Below are 17,512 nucleotides of genomic sequence, written 5' to 3' on the forward strand. Positions count from 1 at the left end.
TTGCTTTTATGTATTTGTTACCAATTTTGTACCTTTAAGGACCCAATCTTCAGGACCCATTTTTCACTAGGGAGTGAGATTACTGGCTTGACTGCTCTCTCTCCCTTTGGACCCTCCTTTTTCTCCACCAGGTCGCCTGTGTCTCCTCCCTAACCCCTCTCTACTCTACCCAACTCTGTGAATTTCTGTGTGTTCCAGACGGTGGAGAACACTTAGGGAACTGATTACTGGCTGGATCTGTCTCCCTCCTTTTCATTCCCCCTTTTATCCTTCTGGCCACCTCTGTTACCTTCCTCCTTCTTCTCTTCTCTGTATAACCCCGTGAACATCTCTGAGTGGTCCAGTTGTGGAGTGCACATAAGGAAGTGACTACTGGCTAGCCCACTCTCTCCACTATTGATTCACCTCATCTCATTTGGGTCACCTCTAACTCCCTCCTCCCTCTTCTCTTCTCCATGTAACCCTGTGAACCTCTCTGAGTGACCCTCACTGTAGAGAAACTTATCATTTTTAATGTAGATGTTTTATCAATGGTGCTGTATAGAAGGAGAAGTTTTGAAACTACTGTAAAAATAAGACCGATAATCGGAAGCAGGAGACTTAAGTCCAAACCCTGACTCCAGGGAACTCCTGACTCCAAGGAACATTCATTGACAGGAGCTCATCAAATGCCTCCATACCGACACTGAAACCAAGCACCACACAAGGGCCAATAAGTTCCAGGGCAAGACATACCAAGCAAATTCTCCAGCAACAAAGGAACACAGTCCTGAGCTTCAAGATACAGGCTGCCCAAAGTCACCCCAAAACTATAGACATCTCATAACTCATTACTGGACATTTCATTGCACTCCAGAGAGAAGAAATACAGCTCCACCCACCAGAACACCGACACAAGCTTCCCTAACGAGGAAACCTTGACAAGCCACCTGTACAAACCCACACACAGTGAGGAAACGCCACAATAAAGAGAACTCCACAAACTGCCAGAATACAGAAAGGACACCCCAAACTCAGCAATTTAAACAAGATGAAGAGACAGAGGAATACTCAGCAGATAAAGGAACAGGATAAATGCCCACCAAACCAAACAAAAGAGGAAGAGATAGGGAATCTACCTGATAAAGAATTCCGAATAATGATAGTGAAATTGATCCAAAATCTTGAAACTAAAATGGAATCACAGATAAATAGCCTGGAGACAAGGATTGAGAAGATGCAAGAAAGGTTTAACAAGGACCTAGAAGAAATAAAAAAGAGTCAATATATAATGAATAATGCAATAAGTGAAATTAAAAACACTCTAGAGGCAACAAATAGTAGAATAACAGAGGCAGAAGACAGGATTAGTGAATTAGAAGATAGAATGGTAGAAATAAATGAATCAGAGAGGATAAAAGAAAAACGAATTAAAAGAAATGAGGACAATCTCAGAGACCTCCAGGACAATATTAAACGCTACAACATTCGAATCATAGGGGTTCCAGAAGAAGAAGACAAAAAGAAAGACCATGAGAAAATACTTGAGGAGATAATAGTGGAAAACTTCCCTAAAATGGGGAAGGAAATAATCACCCAAGTCCAAGAAACCCAGAGAGTCCCAAACAGGATAAACCCAAGGAGAAACACCCCAAGACACATATTAATCAAATTAACAAAGATCAAACACAAAGAACAAATATTAAAAGCAGCAAGGGAAAAACAACAAATAACACACAAGGGAATCCCCATAAGGATAACAGCTGATCTTTCAATAGAAACTCTTCAAGCCAGGAGGGAATGGCAAGACATACTTAAAATGATGAAAGAAAATAACCTACAGCCCAGATTATTGTACCCAGCAAGGATCTCATTCAAGTATGAAGGAGAAATCAAAAGCTTTTCAGACAAGCAAAAGCTGAGAGAATTCTGCACCACCAAACCAGCTCTCCAACAAATACTAAAGGATATTCTCTAGACAGGAAACACAAAAACGGTGTATAAACTCGAACCCAAAACAATAAAGTAAATGGCAACGGGAACATACTTATCAGTAATTACCTTAAATGTGAATGGGTTGAATGCCCCAACCAAAAGACAAAGACTGGCTGAATGGATACAAAAACAAGACCCCTACATATGTTGTCTACAAGAGACCCACCTCAAAACAGGGGACACATACAGACTGAAAGTGAAGGGCTGGAAAAAGATTTTCCATGCAAATAGGGACCAAAAGAAAGCAGGAGTAGCAATACTCATATCAGATAAAATAGACTTTAAAACAAAGGCGGTGAAAAGAGACAAAGAAGGTCACTACATAATGATCAAAGGATCAATCCAAGAAGAAGATATAACAATTATAAACATATATGCACCCAACACGGGAGCACCACAGTACGTAAGACAAATGCTAACAAGTATGAAAGGAGAAATTAACAATAACACAATAATAGTGGGAGACTTTAATACCCCACTTACACCTATGGATAGATCAACTAAACAGAAAATTAACAAGGAAACACAAACTTTAAACGATACAATAGACCAGTTAGACCTAATTGATATCTATAGGTCATTTCATCCCAAAACAATGAATTTCACCTTTTTCTCAAGCGCACATGGAACCTTCTCCAGGATAGATCACATCCTGGGCCATAAAGCTAGCCTTGGTAAATTCAAAAAAATAGAAATCATTCCAAGCATTTTTTCTGACCACAATGCAGTAAGATTAGATCTCAATTACAGGAGAAAAACTATTAAAAATTCCAACATATGGAGGCTGAACAACACGCTGCTGAATAACCAACAAATCACAGAAGAAATCAAAAAAGAAATCAAAATTTGCATAGAAACGAATGAAAATGAAAACACAACAGCCCAAAACCTGTGGGACACGGTAAAAGCAGTCCTAAGGGGAAAGTTCATAGCAATACAGGCACACCTCAAGAAACAAGAAAAAAGTCAAATAAATAACCTAACTCTACACCTAAAGCAACTAGAAAAGGAAGAAATGAAGAACCCCAGGGTTAGTAGAAGGAAAGAAATCTTAAAAATTAGAGCAGAAATAAATGCAAAAGAAACAAAAGAGACCATAGCAAAAATCAACAAAACCAAAAGCTGGTTCTTTGAAAGGATAAATAAAATTGACAAACCATTAGCCAGACTCATCAAGAAACAAAGGGAGAAAAATCAAATCAACAAAATTAGAAACGAAAATGGAGAGATCACAACAGACAACACAGAAATACAAAGGATCATAAGAGACTACTATCAACAATTATATGCCAATAAAATGGACAACGTGGAAGAAATGGACAAATTCTTAGAAAAGTACAACTTTCCAAAACTGGACCAGGAAGAAATAGAAAATCTTAACAGACCCATCACAAGCATGGAAATTGAAACTGTAATCAAAAATCTTCCAGCAAACAAAAGCCCAGGTCCAGACGGCTTCACAGCTGAATTCTACCAAAAATTTAGAGAAGAGCTAACACCTATCCTGCTCAAACTCTTCCAGAAAATTGCAGAGGAAGGTAAACTTCCAAACTCATTCTATGAGGCCACCATCACCCTAATACCAAAACCTGACAAAGATCCCACAAAAAAAGAAAACTACAGGCCAATATCACTGATGAACATAGATGCAAAAATCCTTAACAAAATTCTAGCAATCAGAATCCAACAACACATTAAAAAGATCATACACCATGATCAAGTGGGCTTTATCCCAGGGATGCAAGGATTCTTCAATATCCGCAAATCAATCAATGTAATACACCACATTAACAAATTGAAAAATAAAAACCATATGATTATCTCAATAGATGCAGAGAAAGCCTTTGACAAAATTCAACATCCATTTATGATAAAAACTCTCCAGAAAGCAGGAATAGAAGGAACATACCTCAACATAATAAAAGCTATATATGACAAACCCACTGCAAACATTATCCTCAATGGTGAAAAATTGAAAGCATTTCCTCTAAAGTCAGGAACAAGACAAGGGTGCCCACTTTCACCATTACTATTCAACATAGTTTTGGAAGTTTTGGCCACAGCAATCAGAGCAGAAAAAGAAATAAAAGGAATCCAAATTGGAAAAGAAGAAGTAAAACTCTCACTATTTGCAGATGACATGATCCTCTACATAGAAAACCCTAAAGAGTCCACCAGAAAATTACTAGAAATAATCAATGACTACAGTAAAGTTGCAGGATATAAAATCAACACACAGAAATCCCTTGCATTCCTATACACTAATAATGAGAAAACAGAAAGAGAAATTAAGGAAACAATTCCATTCACCATTGCAACGGAAAGAATAAAATACTTAGGAATATATCTACCTAAAGAAACTAAACACCTATATATAGAAAACTATAAAACACTGGTGAAAGAAATCAAAGAGGACACTAATAGATGGAGAAATATACCATGTTCATGGATTGGAAGAATCAATATAGTGAAAATGAGTATACTACCCAAAGCAATTTATAGATTCAACGCAATCCCTATCAAGCTACCAACAGTATTCTTCACAGAGCTAGAACAAATAATTTCACAATTTGTATGGAAATACAAAAAACCTCGAATAGCCAAAGCGATCTTGAGAAAGAAGAATGGAACTGGAGGAATCAACTTACCTGACTTCAGGCTCTACTACAAAGCCACAGTTATCAAGACAGTATGGTACTGGCACAAAGACAGAAATATTGATCAATGGAATAAAATAGAAAGCCCAGAGATAAATCCACGCACATATGGACACCTTATCTTCGACAAAGGAGGCAAGAATATACAATGGATTAAAGACAATCTCTTTAACAAGTGGTGCTGGGAAATCTGGTCAACCACTTGTAAAAGAATGAAACTGGACCACTTTCTAACACCATACACAAAAATAAACTCAAAATGGATTAAAGATCTAAACGTAAGACCAGAAACTATAAAACTCCTAGAGGAGAACATAGGCAAAACACTCTCTGACATACATCACAGCAGGATCCTCTATGACCCACCTCCCAGAATATTAGAAATAAAAGCAAAAATAAACAAATGGGACCTAATTAACCTTAAAAGCTTCTGCACATCAAAGGAAACTATTAGCAAGGTGAAAAGACAGCCTTCAGAATGGGAGAAAATAATAGCAAATGAAGCAACCGACAAACAACTAATCTCAAAAATATACAAGCAACTCCTACAGCTCAACTCCAGAAAAATAAACGACCCAATCAAAAAATGGGCCAAAGAACTAAATAGACATTTCTCCAAAAAAGACATACAGATGGCTAACAAACACATGAAAAGATGCTCAACATCACTCATTATCAGAGAAATGCAAATCAAAACCACTATGAGGTACCATTTCACACCAGTCAGAATGGCTGCGATCCAAAAGTCTACAAATAATAAATGCTGGAGAGGGTGTGGAGAAAAGGGAACCCTCTTACACTGTTGGTGGGAATGCAAACTAGTACAGCCACTATGGAGAACAGTGTGGAGATTCCTTAAAAAACTGGAAATAGAACTGCCTTATGATCCAGCAACCCCACTGCTGGGCATACACACTGAGGAAACCAGAAGGGAAAGAGACACGTGTACCCCAATGTTCATCGCAGCACTGTTTATAATAGCCAAGACGTGGAAGCAACCTAGATGTCCATCAGCAGATGAATGGATAAGAAAGCTGTGGTACATATACACAATGGAGTATTACTCAGCCATTAAAAAGAATACATTTGAATCAGTTCTAATGAGGTGGATGAAACTGGAGCCTATTATACAGAGTGAAGTAAGCCAGAAGGAAAAACATAAATACAGTATACTAATGCATATATATGGAATTTAGAAAGATGGTAACAATAACCCGGTGTACGAGACAGCAAAAGAGACACTGATGTATAGAACAGTCTTATGGACTCTGTGGGAGAGGGAGAGGGTGGGAAGATGTGGGAGAATGGCAATGAAACATGTAAAATATCATGTAGGAAACGAGTTGCCAGTCCAGTTTCGATGCATGATGCTGGATGCTTGGGGCTGGTGCACTGGGACGACCCAGAGGGATGGTATGGGGAGGGAGGAGGGAGGAGGGTTCGGGATGGGGAACACATGTATACCTGTGGCGGATTCATTTTGATATTTGGCAAAACTAATACAATTATGTAAAGTTTAAAAATAAAATAAAATTGTAATAATAAAAAAAAATAAAAAAATTAAAAAAAAAAAAAAAGAAAAAGAAAAAAAAAAAAATAAATAAAAGACACTTGCTCCTTGGAAGAAAAGCTATGGTAAACCTAGACAGCATATTAAAACACAGAGACATTACTTTGCCAACAAAGGTCCATCTAGTCAAAGCTATGGTTTTTCCATTAGTCATGGATGGATGTGAGAATTGGACCATAAAGAAGGCTAAGCATTGAAGAATTGATGCTTTTGAACTGTAGTGCTGGAGAAGATTCTTGAGAGTCCCTTGGACAGCAAGGAAATCAAACCAGTCCATCCTAAAGGAAATCAGTCCTGAATGTTCATTGGAAGGACTGATGCTGAAGCTGAAGCTCCAATACTTTGGCCACCTGATGCTAAGAGCTGACTCATTAGGAAAGACCCTGAGGCTGGGAAAGATTGAAGGCAGGAGGAGAAGGGAATGACAGAGGATGAGATGGTTGGATGGCATCACCAACTTGATGTACATGGGTTTGAGCAAGCTCTGGGTGATGGTGTGAAGAACAGCAAAGCTTGGTGTGCTGCAGTCCATGGGGTCGCAAAGAGTTGGACCTGACTAAGTGACTGAACAGGAACAAATGACCTCTCCCATTTCTCTGCCCAAATTTCACTGACTTTTATATTTATCAGTTCATAAAATATCTCCTTTTGACAGTGAATTTTAATGTTATTTAATCTTTTAAAGGACAGTCCTAGTATGATTATTACAATATATATATATGCATTTTATCTATCTCTTTGACTACTTAACATTCTGGTTTTACATCCTAGATTTTTTTTAAACTGAGATTAAAGTTTCCCAACTCTTATTGCCAAGTCACTGTTCTATTTAAAGTTCCGTTTTCAAAAACAGTTACTTCATATTGATTCTATGCTAGAATCATTCACAGTTACTTCCAAAATAAAACAAAATGTCTGTGTTGTTTATACAACATAAGATAAACTCATGTGGCTTTGCTAAAACTACAGTTTCAAAGAAAAAACCCACTAAGCTACTCCTGGAATCCATGTCAATACCCTTGGGGAACAATTCTTTTCTGAGATGGACTGGAATACAGGTACAAGAATGAAAAATGGAAGGTAATACTGTGGTAAGGCAGTCTGGATTTGATTAACAATTTTACTTCAAAGACAATTTGAAGGTAAAGAATAACTATGCCAGGGGTAGAATGAAATACTTGTTAAATAGGAGTACGAGCAGAGAGTGATTCTTGTGAATCTTCTTGGAACCATGATGAGAAGGTGATGTCTGAATAGGACTGTGAAGGATGGAAAGAGGGTCTGTAGCAAAATAGTTCCCATTCAAGGCACTTGTATTTCTATCAGCTGAACAGTTTTCATCTAAGCCAGAAAGAAGAAAGAAAAAGAAAAAAAAAAGGCAAGAAGACACAAAAGAGATTTGAATGGATGATAAAACTCATTCTTTACAAAGATAGTTGGCTACATAGGGTAATGGTAACCAAGTAACCAGACAGTATCTTGGTAAACATTTGGTTTGGGGTTTAGGGCAGAGGGACTAAGTTTGTTTTTATTCACTCTCTGCTAAAGGCAGTTGACTACATTTATTTTGTCCCACCAGGGAGGAAGGAAGGGCATGTCAGTTTTTCAAGCGGTTGTTTAGTTTGACAGAGAATGAGTTCTACTTTCTTTTCCATTCGCTGATTTTTCTTTAAAGGTGGAAAGAGAGTGTGCAATAGGTAAAAATATATCTTGACATAAAAGTCAATTCATTTATTGTAAAGTAACTGTTTCCCAAAAAGAGAACTAATGCTGTTCTACAAAGCATTTCTTCAAACATCTATTTTAAACCACAAGTCCCACTAAAGTAAGGGAAATTTTCTATAGAAAAATGTCACAGACTAGCTGTCTATATTCCACATGCAATCAATTTCCCACCCATCAAACATTTAACACATCTTGTGGTGTTAAAAGAACAGAGAAGGGGGAAGGATGGGACTTCATGAAGTACTGGATTCAATAATCATTTAAATACCAACATAACGTAATAGTTTAATGCTACTTCTGGAATATGTAATATAGAAGTAAAGTAAATTGTCAATGTGGTGGTAAACTAATTTTATTATAAATTCCAGTCTCACTACAATAATTCACTTTAAAGTACGAGGTATTTATGGTAAATAAATCTGTATACTATGAATGGGGGTGTGTGTCTCTGAATGGAATTGCTAGGTATTTATTTTGAAATTGTTATATGAAAAACAGACATCTTAGAATTCTGCCAGAAATTTTGTTGCAGAAAGGCAGAGATTCTGAGTGAGACATTCTTAAGTGGGAGAAGATAACTGAACGAGTGCTTATCAACATTCACATCTATCATTGAGTTAGGAAAACATGTCTAGCCAGAGTTTTAGTAATCCTTTAGAATTTTCCACCAGAGATATGGCTAATTCAGTAAGTAGACTAAGTTATAGATGATAATTAGCTCAAAACCTTTGGTCCAAGAATGAAAGTGAACAGAGTTCATCCTGGAAATAGGAATAGCATGTGTAGTGCTATCATATGCTAACCTGGAGACCAGAAGCCTGAATAAGAATCACCAATGATGCTACAAATTTCTGTCGCCACTTCTGTTGGAGATTCTGATTCAATAGACCTAGGGCAGGACTCTGGGATTTCATATTTCAACAAGCCTTCCCAAATGATTCTTTTTTTTAATTTTTTGATTAATTTTTGTTGGGGTATATAGTTGCTTTGGGAGAAGGCAATGGCACCCCACTCCAGTACTCTTGCCTGGAAAATCCCATGGGCGGAGGAGCCTGGTAGGCTGCAGTCCATGGGGTCGCTAAGAGTAGGACACGACTGAGCGACTTCACTTTCACTTTTCACTTTCATGCACTGGAGAAGGAAATGACAACCCACTCCAGTGTTCTTGCCTGGAGAATCCCAGGGACGGGGGAGCCTGGTGGGCTGCCGTCTATGGGGTCGCACAGAGTCAGACACGACTGAAGCGACTTAGCTTAGCTTAGCTATAGTTGCTTTACAATGCTGTGTTAGTTTCTACTGTACAGCAAAATGAATCAGCTCTAAAGTATACATATATCTCCTTCCTCCCATACCTCCTGCCAAGTGATTCTGATCTGCATACAGGTTTGGGAACCAATGACTAGATAGCAACAGTGCTTGAGATAAAATAAGGGTACTGTGAAAGTGGAGGCAAGACTTTGTTCAAAGGAAAGAAACCATCCTACTTTTCATTTAGAATCTGAGTTTCTGACTTTAAAAAAAAAGCCTGGTAGCTTGAAATTGGTCATGCTGGAAACATTTAAATAATAGAACTGACCAGTGCTGCAAATCAGGGCTTCCTCCCCACTAAAAAGCCAGCACACCACTGTCTAGTAGGGTTATTCTCATATTTTTAAAAGGCCTGCCATAGGAAAATCTATCGAGGTTACAGGCTACCAAAGGCACATAAGTGACTTTAAGGATTTCAAGTGAGTTACTCTAGAAGAAACTGCTGTTTTAGAACAAAGACAGAATTCCTTCACCATGGCTCAGGACACAGTGATAGATTTCTCCTGTATCTTAACAACTAGTTTGTGCCTCCATTTTGTTCTCAACCCTAAATTCAGCTGGAGAGATTCACAATGTCCCTTGTGTTTACAGACCTTAAATGCACTGTCCTTAAATAAATTTTTTTTCTAAGTTGTAGAAATAAATTCAGTTTCAATGATCCCTTCTAGTTTAAAAAAAAACAAACAACATCTCTAAAATCCTCAAAAGTGATTTCTTGGCTATGAAAATATGTAGTTGATTATTTGGGTCCCACAGGTGACTCTAGTTAATGCTAAAATAAAGAGGAAGTGAGAATAGAGATGATTTAATTTCTCACAGGAATAAATCTATTGGCTAGTAGAGTTGACTCGGGGCCCTGTTTATTCAGGTTTGGTGAATTTATGGCCAGTAACTAAAAGTTTACACACAAGGACCATAGTATTTAGCATGGTGTTTGTTAGGAGGGAAAAAAACCCTAGAACATCCATGGGACCAATAAGTCCTTGGCTTGTCTGGCAGAGAGCTAGTTACCTAACTGTGAATAGAGTCCCAAGAGCAATGTTATTACTATTTATTGAATGAACTAATGTGCCCAGGTAAATATTCTATTAAATGTACAGTAGATTCGGCAAGGAGGAATAACATCAATTCATTCCCTTTCCCAGATCACCTCATCAAAGGCAATAGAGGCAATCATTGATTAGAAAGTAGGACAAACTTTGTGTTTTGGCACTTTAAGAGGGAAAAATAAAAACAGTCACCAAAGAAATATTGAAGACATCTCTTCAAGGAAGTCTCCCCTTATGCCCTCACACCACCCTCAAACTCTCCTTAAGGCACTTCGTGTATCACTTTCATTGCACTTTCTTCATATAATAGGGGACAATAATATTACCTACATGAAAGTGCTTTTGTGAAAGATAAATGAGTTAATACCTATACAACCCTTTGAACAGTGAACAGAAAAGAGCAGGCACTCAATAAATGTCAGCCACTACTATTACACCATCACCACACCACAGTGTATTGAAATGATCTATTACAATAAATTTCTCCCCATCGAGGATATAAGATCCTTTAGGGAAGACCTCTTCATCTTTACAGATCCAGTGCTTACCACAGTGCCTACTGTAGGGGAGACACTCAATGAGTGTTTCTTTGGCTAAACTGCACTTTGATTTTTACACTTCTAATAAACTTTGGACTGCTGTTTCAGGTTTTCCAATAGTTCCAACTCCTGAAAAGACATAAGCTAGGAAATAAAGGAGAGAAGGATTTTGATACATCATTGATGGCCATCCAATAGATTATAATTGCCCAGGCCTATTTAATATTAGAGAGCAATACCGTATAGGAACCTGGAATGTTAGGTCCATGAATCAAGGCAAACTGGACGTGGTCAAACAGGAGATGGCAAGAGTGACCATCAACATTTTAGGAATCAGCAAACTAAAATGGACTGGAATGGGTAAGTTTAACTCAGATGACCATTATATCTACTACCGTGGGCAAGAATTCCTTAGAAGAAATGGAGTAGCCATCATAGTCAACAAAAGAGTCCGAAATGCAGTACTTGGATGCAATCTCAAAAAGGACAGAATGATCTCTGTTCATTTCCAAGGCAAACCTTTCAATATCATAGTAATCCAAGTCTATGCCCCAACCAGTAATGCTGAAGAAGCAGAAGTTGAATACTTTTATGAAGACCTACAAGACCTTTTAGAACTAACACCCAAAAAAGATGTCCTTTTCATAATAGGGGACTGGAATGCAAAAATAGGAAATCAAGAGATATCTGGAGTAACAGGCAAATTTGGCCTTTGAGTACAGAATGAAGCAGGGCAAAGGCTAGTAGAGTTTTGCCAAGAGAATGCATTGGTCATAGCAAACACCCTCTCCCAACAACACAAGAGAAGACTCTACATATAGACATCACCAGATGGTCAATACAGAAATCAGATTGATTACATTCTTTGCAGCCAAATATGGAGAAGCCCTGTAGAGTCAGCAAAAACATGACTGGGAGCTGACTGTGGCACAAATCATGAACTGTTTATTGCCAAATTCAGACTTAAATTGACAGAAATAGGGAAAACCACTAGACCATTCAGGTATGACCTAAATCAAACCCCTTAAGATTACACAGTGGAAGTGACAAATAGATTCAAGAGATTAGATGTGATAGAGTGCCTGAAGAACTATGGACAGAGGTTCATGACATTGTAAGGAGGCAGTGATCAAGACCATCCTCAAGAAAAAGAAATGCAAAAAGGTGAAATGGTTGTCTGAGGAGGCCTTACAAATAGCTGAGAAAAGAAGAGAAGCTAAAAGCAAAGGAGAAAAGGAAAGATATACCCATTTGAATGGAGAGTTCCAAAGAATAGCAAGGAAAGATAAGAAAGCCTTGCTCAGTGATCAGTGCAAAGAAATAAAGGAAAACAACAGAATGAGAAAGACTAGAGATCCCTTCAAGAAAATTAGAGATGCCAAGGGAACATTTTATGCAAAGATGGGCTCAATAAAGGATAGAAATGGCAAGGACCTAACAGAAACAGAAGAGATTAAGAAGAGGTGGTAAGAATTCACAGAAGAACTATACAAAAAGGTCTTAATGACCCAGATAATCATGATGGTGTGATCACTCACCTAGAGAAAGACATCCTGGAATGTGAGGTCAAGTGGGCATTAGAAAGCATCACTATGAACAAAGCTAGTGGTGGTAATGGAATTCCAGTTGAGCTATTTCAAATCCTAAAAGATGATGCTGTGAAAGTGCTGCACTCAATATGCCAGCAAATCTGGAAAACTCAGCAGTGGCCACAGGACTGGAAAAGGTCAGTTTTCATTCCAATCCCAAAGAAAGGCAATGCCAAAGAATGCTCAAATTACCACACAATTGCACTCATCTCACACACTAGCAAAGTGATGCTCAAAATTCTCCAAGCCAGACTTCAACAGTACATGAACTGTGAACTTCCAGCTGTTCAACCTGGATTTAGAAAAGGCAGAGGAACCAGAGATCAAATTGCCAAAATCCATCAGATCATCGAAAAAGCAAGAGAGTTCCAGAAAAACATCTATTTCTGCTTTATTGACTACACCAAAGCCTTTGACTGTATGGATCACAACAAACTGTGGAAAATTCTTAAAGAAATGGGAATACCAGACCACCTGACCTGCCTCTTGAGAAATCTGTATGCAGGTCAGGAAGCAGCAGTTAGAACTGGACATGGAACAACAGACTGGTTCCAAATCAGGAAAGGAGGATGTCAAGGCTGTATGTTGTCACCCTCTTATTTAACTTATATGCAGAGTACATCATGAGAAATGCTGGACTGGATGAAGCACAAGCTGGAATCAAGATTGCCAGGAAAAATATCAATAACCTCAGATATGCAGATGATACCACACTTATGGCAGAAAGTGAAGAATAAAGAGCCTCTTGATGAAGTGAGAGAGGAGAGTGGAAAGGTTGGCTTAAAACTCAACATTCAGAAAACTAAGATCATGGCATCTGGTCCCATCACTTCATGGGAAATAGATGGGGAAACAGTGGAAACTGAGAGACTTTATTTTGGGGGGGTCCAAAATCACTGCAGATGGTGGCTGCAGCCATAAAATTAAAAGATGCTTACTCCTTGCAAGAAAAGTTATGACCAACCTAGACAGCATATTAAAAAGCAGAGACATTACTTTGCCAACAAAGGTCCATCTAGAGTCAAGGCTATGGTTTTTCCAGTAGTCATGTATGGATATGAGAGTTGAACTATAAAGAAAGCTGACCACCAAAGAATTGATGCTTTTGAACTGTGGTGTTGGAGAAGACTCTCGAGAGTCCCTTGGACTGCAAGGAGATCCAACAGTCCATCCTAAAGGAAATCAGTCCTAAATATTCACTGGAAGGACTGATGCTAAAGGGAGGAGGGTTCAGGATGGGGAACACGTGTATACCTGTAGTGGATTCATGTTGATATATGGCAAAACTATGCTCGCTTCGGCAGCACATATACTAAAATTGGAACGATACAGAGAAGATTAGCATGGCCCCTGCGCAAGGATGACACGCAAATTCGTGAAGCGTTCCATATTTTTTTTTATCAATGGTGCTGTATAGAAGGAGAAGTTTTGAAACTACTGTAAAAATAAGACCAGTAACTGGAAGCAGGAGGCTTAAATCCAAACCCTGACTCCAGGGAACTCCTGACTCCAGGGAACATTAATTGACAGGAGCTCATCAAACGCCTCCACACCGATACTGAAACCAAGCACCACACAAGGACCAACAAGTTCCAGGGCAAGACATACCAAGCAAATTCTCCAGCAACAAAGGAACACAGCCCTGAGCTTCAAGATACAGGCTGCCCAAAGTCACCCCAAAACCATAGACATCTCATAACTCATTACTGGACACTTCATTGCACTCCAGAGAGAAGAAATACAGCTCCACCCACCAGAACACCAACACAAGCTTCCCTAACCAGGAAACCTTGACAAGCCACCTGTACAAACCCACACACAGCGAGGAAACGCCACAATAAAGAGAACTCCACAAACTGCCAGAATACAGAAAGGACACCCCAAAACCAGCAATTTAAACAAGATGAAGAAACAGAGGAATACCCAGCAGATAAAAGATATATGGCAAAACCAATACAATATTGTAAAGTTAAAAAATAAAATAAAATATTTTAAAAAAATAAAGCTGAAACTCCAGTACTTTGGCCACCTGATGCGAAGAATTGACTCATTTGAAAAGACCCTGATGCTGGGAAAGATTGAAGGTGGGAGGAGAAGGGGACAACAGAGGATGAGATGGTTGGATGGCATCATGGACTCAATGGACATGAGTTGGTGATGGACAGGAAGGCCTGGCGTTCTGCAGTCCATGGGGTCTCAAAGAGTCAGACACAACTGAGCAGCTGAACTGAACTGAACTGTGATCATTTCACTGCTAGAAATATAAAGTTTATTTTCTCCTTAATATACAGGTGTAGGCTCTGGCTGTAGCACTTGAAAATGAGGAACAAACATATAGAAGGAATCTTCTAGGATATGTCTTTGTAAGTGACTCTTCATATAGGTAAGGCCACTATACAATGCAATATTTCCAGTGTGTTCTATGGAACACTAGTCCTGAAAGAGACTCCATAAGAAAAGCATTCTCTGGTTAAATTTGGGAGTCATACTTCAAAACTATATAGGAGTTTTATCATGAACACTGTTATTTAAAAGCTCTGAGAAATCTTTAAGTAAAGAAACCTTTGACTAATTTATCATTTCCTGAATCTGAAGGCTATAGAAAAACTCCCGTATATCTAATTTCTATTAATATCTTATGGAGTTAGTGTTCCATGAATCAAACTTTGGAAAACACCAAATCATAGAAACACATGTATCCAGATTTCCATCCTTTTCATCAGATTTCCATCCTTTTCATCTACGTAATTCATTAAAAATCTAAGTCTATATGCATACAAAGAGAGATGCAAGCTTTGGTTAATTTGAATGCTCAGGAATCGTAGGTTATTCTGTCTGGCTAACTAAAAAAAAAAATTAACTGTAGAATAAGTGCTAAATGAATTTAACCCTTGATGAAAAGTATTCTGCCCACTCTCAAACTTTAAATATAATCACCTGAGAGTTTTGGTAAAGTGCATGTTGGCTTCAGCAGGTGTTGGGTGGGGATCAGAGGTTCATCAGTAACTGAATGATCTTAATGCAGCTGGTCTTTGGACCACACACTGAGCATCAGGTTACTTTTCTGCCTTGGAAAGCACAGTAGAATAAATACATTGTTATTTTGAATAACATTATACATGTTGATGAAGCCACACACTGAGATAGTTTAATTTTTTTTTTCAAACGTCCACTTGTTTTCTTGATATGACCTTCCTCATATAAAAGTAAAGTGGGACCCAATGGGCAGAAAAGTTGTAGCCATAACGATTCTCTATCAGCACTTAGCATGAAATATGGTGCACTGTGCTGTGTGTGCTAAGTCCCTTCAGTCGTGTCTGACTTTTTGTGACCCCATGGACTGTAGCCGTCCAGGCTCCTCTGTCCATAGGATTCTCCAGACAAGAATACTGGAGTGGGTTGTGCCCTCCTTCAGGGGATCTTCCCAACTCAGGGATCAAACTTGTGTCTCTTATGTCTCCTGCATTCACAGGCAGGTTCTTTACCACTAGAGCCACTTGGGAAGCTTGTGGTGCACTGTAGGTACTTGATAAATGTTAAGTACATTAACATATTTTTCATAAGCTTAATTCTCAGCCTTGGTAAATCTAAAGGTGATATAGAGACACATCTGCTAAAGAGGGAGTTAATAATATGAAATATTACTAAATAAAAATGAAAACATTGCCAAACATGTTGCCAACCAAACAGCATGTTATGGAAAATACTTGAAAGAGAGAAAAATAGGATGTGCTAATAAGTGGTGGAGTCTACTCCTGACTCAGAAAAGGGAAAGGAAGAACTAGAGTCATAACCTGGAATAAGGTGCCAGTTAAGAAAAGCCATGCTTGGGAAGTCACACAGGCATCTGTGTCCCAAACGTGCTGGAACTGTCATAACATGAATGGAGATATGCCTTTCTCAGGCAGTCTACCCAGAATCGAAGGCATGTCTGGAGAAGAAAAAAAGGAAATATAGATCTTCCATACTAATCCATTTACCTCCTACAAATTATACTAAAAGGACTAAATTGGTACCAGTTATTTTCATAATTCCCCTATTTGTTGCACCATACTTATAAGGTGTAAATATTTTGAATTAGGAGTGGTTCGCATTATGAATTATTGGTGGTAGTTTCTAGCTTCAAGTCATTCAGGATTCCAGATGTAAGGGAATACTATGATAATTTAAGGGGTTCAGAAACTAATCCAGAAAAGTGTGTTACAATTATCTTACAATGTTTTGTTTTGTTCTAGAATGTCATTACTGTGCTGTTCATGGACTTTTCATTGAAATAGCTTTGGTACCTTTAGTACCAGTTTGACATTGCCTATAAATATCTTTTGGTAGGGTCCAGTAATATTAAATGGTACTTATTGACTGACTATCACCTGCTTGTGGGATAGTTCAACCCACAGCATCTCACTGATGGAAGTATCCAAGATGAGGGCACCTCCAGCCAACCACCCATCTTCTCTACTTCTCTCACCCTCATACTCCTCTACCATGCTCCCCCCTTTTTTTCCCTCTGTAAGGTCTGTCTTGGAGAAGGCAATGGCACCCCACTCGAGTACTTTTGCCTAGAAAATCCCATGGACGGAGGAGCCTGGTAGGCTGCAGTCCGTGGAGTCGCTAGAGTCGGACACGACTGAGCGACTTGACTTTAACTTTTCACTTTCATGCATTGGAGAAGGAAATGGCAACCCACTCCAGTGTTCTTGCCTGGAAAATCCCAGGGACGGGGAAGCCTGGTAGGCTGCAGTCTATGGGGTCGAACAGAGTTGGACACAACTGAAGCGACTTAGCAGCAGCAAGGTCTGTCTAGTCAAGGCTATGGTTTTTCCAGTGGTCATGTATGGATGTGAGAGTTGGACTATAAAGAAAACTGAGTGCTGAAGAATTGACGCTTTTGAACTGTGGGGTTGGAGAAGACTCTTGAGAGTCCCTTGGACTGCAAGGAGATCCAACCAGTCCATCCTCAAGGAGATCAGTCCTGGGTGTTCATTGGAAGGACTGATGTTGGAGCTGAAACTCCAGTGAAGAACGGACTCATTGGAAAAGACCCTGATGCTGGGAAAGATTGAGGGCAGGAGAAGATGACGACAGAGGATGAGATGGCTGG

General features: G+C 38.8%; 1 protein-coding gene, 1 long non-coding RNA gene and 1 other non-coding gene across 8 annotated transcripts in view; 2 read left to right on the forward strand and 1 right to left on the reverse strand.

Moving 5' to 3' along the window:
- Positions 1–17,512, reverse strand: part of NTN4 (netrin 4) — a 139,189-nt gene that overhangs the window by 34,043 nt on the left and 87,634 nt on the right. The gene's annotated exons all lie outside the window — the stretch shown is intronic.
- Positions 1–17,512, forward strand: part of LOC133247757 (uncharacterized) — a 72,723-nt gene that overhangs the window by 12,673 nt on the left and 42,538 nt on the right. The window contains exon 3 of one of the 3 annotated variants that reach the window (XR_009736483.1): positions 14,703–14,794. The exons of the other annotated variants lie outside the window; for them this stretch is intronic. This is a non-coding gene — a long non-coding RNA (uncharacterized LOC133247757). The remainder of the gene's footprint in view (positions 1–14,702; positions 14,795–17,512) is intronic. 3 annotated transcript variants of the gene reach the window in all.
- Positions 13,700–13,806, forward strand: LOC133249035 (U6 spliceosomal RNA). Its single transcript, XR_009736843.1, has one exon. It is a non-coding gene; the product is annotated as a U6 spliceosomal RNA (small nuclear RNA).

The sequence above is a fragment of the Bos javanicus genome, chromosome 5 (genome assembly GCF_032452875.1).
Source record: "Bos javanicus breed banteng chromosome 5, ARS-OSU_banteng_1.0, whole genome shotgun sequence".
Lineage (NCBI taxonomy): Eukaryota > Metazoa > Chordata > Mammalia > Artiodactyla > Bovidae > Bos > Bos javanicus.